This window comes from Chrysochloris asiatica, unplaced genomic scaffold (genome assembly GCF_000296735.1).
Source record: "Chrysochloris asiatica unplaced genomic scaffold, ChrAsi1.0 scaffold00178, whole genome shotgun sequence".
NCBI classification, from domain to species: domain Eukaryota; kingdom Metazoa; phylum Chordata; class Mammalia; order Afrosoricida; family Chrysochloridae; genus Chrysochloris; species Chrysochloris asiatica.
Genome location: NW_006408696.1, coordinates 5,230,687 through 5,232,316, shown reverse-complemented (window position 1 = coordinate 5,232,316; position 1,630 = coordinate 5,230,687). Strand labels below are relative to the sequence as shown.

The 1,630-nt window shown below is 46.5% G+C and overlaps 1 pseudogene; it reads right to left on the bottom strand.

The window, feature by feature from the left end:
- Positions 1–355: 355 nt before the first annotated feature.
- On the bottom strand, positions 356–1,143 carry LOC102817190 (annotated as a pseudogene).
- Between the last annotated feature and the right edge of the window lie 487 nt (positions 1,144–1,630).

Here is a 1,630-nt window from a genome sequence, read left to right as displayed (position 1 = left end):
CAAAGAGGACGGTGTATGATCAATTCACAAGTAAAGTAGTCTGCAATTTATTATGATGATTTTAAACTTTTTTTACATTTTCAATTCTTGGCAATGGCAACAAACCACAACATTATCGAGGAACATAATGCAGATTTTAAAAGTTGTGCGCAAATGACTGTTTTGCTGCTAGTCATGGGTCTGTCCAATAAATAGATTGTAGAACCACTGTACTGTATAAATTTCATTTATACATGCAGTTCATAAAATGATTATTTTTTCTTAACTGCATAATTTACCCTGTTATGTATACATACAAATAGATAATTTTTGTCTCGATATAATCTATCCAACATAAATCCACTGCTCTTCCCCTTTAAATGGTAAGTGTACAGACACAGGAAGTGTGTATCCTTATGAATTGCCCGCATGGGTAATTGGGTAGTTTGCATTGGGAGTTCCAATGCCTTTTGTCTATGCCCCTGTGGCCCTCTTTTGTGTAACCCCCAGGATTGCACTTGGTCTCATAGAAATTTTGCTTTAGTTGGCCTTTCGACACAAGAACTTTTTCCAGGACTGTGACCATCCTGCCCGACATGTCCACTGCAGTCTTTTTATCTGCTGCTGTCACCCACTCACTAATACTGTCACACACACTCAGCTCCCCGCGGCGGGCAGGGTCAGAGTGGTGTCCGACCTTCATAGACATGTTTGCAGCATCCAGGTAATTTTTGTATTGCTCAAGCAGAAAGAGAAGAGGAGGCTCCAAAGGCACTTGACTCCTGAGCATCACCCTGGAAGTGTACAGATTCACATCCTTATTGTTTTTTTCATTGGGCCAAACTTTCTGGTCCTCATCCAACAGCTTGTTTATCACATGTTCGAAAGTGTCAGCCAATGATGTCAGACCTGTTGAACCTGCTTTGGGCCCATTCATGCTCTCCAGAGTCCCATGGGTTCACACACCGGGGTGTGCCGGGGGAAGCTGGCTTGTCCTCGGATGTTGGCTTCTTTCATGGGGACAGGCTTCATGCAACCGAAGTATGAAATAACCATAGTAAGGAAAAGGGTGGTCATCACTCTTCTCACCTGGTGGAACTCAGGGTCCACACAAAACTCACAGGTCCCCAGCAGGAACACCACATCGTTGTCCTATTCCTGGCCCTTGCGCCAAGCCCCTTGCGCCCTGTCCTGGTGCCGTTCCATACCATTCCCACAGCACTGCTGGCAGCTGCAGTCTTAAGTGTCTCCTTCAAAGCTTCCCAAAGGGGCAGTGAGGGACACGCGGGTCCAGCTCCTCGCCCCGCCACGGATCCTGTGGCATGACAGCAAGCAAGCAGCTGCGACTGGGCGTGGCGGTGGCAGGGACCGGATTTCCTGCCTGCCCAGTATCATCAGTTCTTGATCACATGCTACCTCTTGAAGTGGTTGAACATCAAACATTTCTTTTTGGTGCAGTGACTCTGTGCATACTTTCCATCTTCTTCTGAAGCTTTCTGCATCATTCAATTTTTTGCCCATGGTGGTGGTGGTGGTGTACCATAGAGCCGGTTCTGACTCATAGCGACCCTGCGTAGGGTTTTCCGAGGCTGTAAATCTTTATGGGAGCAGAAAGCCTCATCTTTCTGCTGCAGAACAGCTGGTAGTTTCA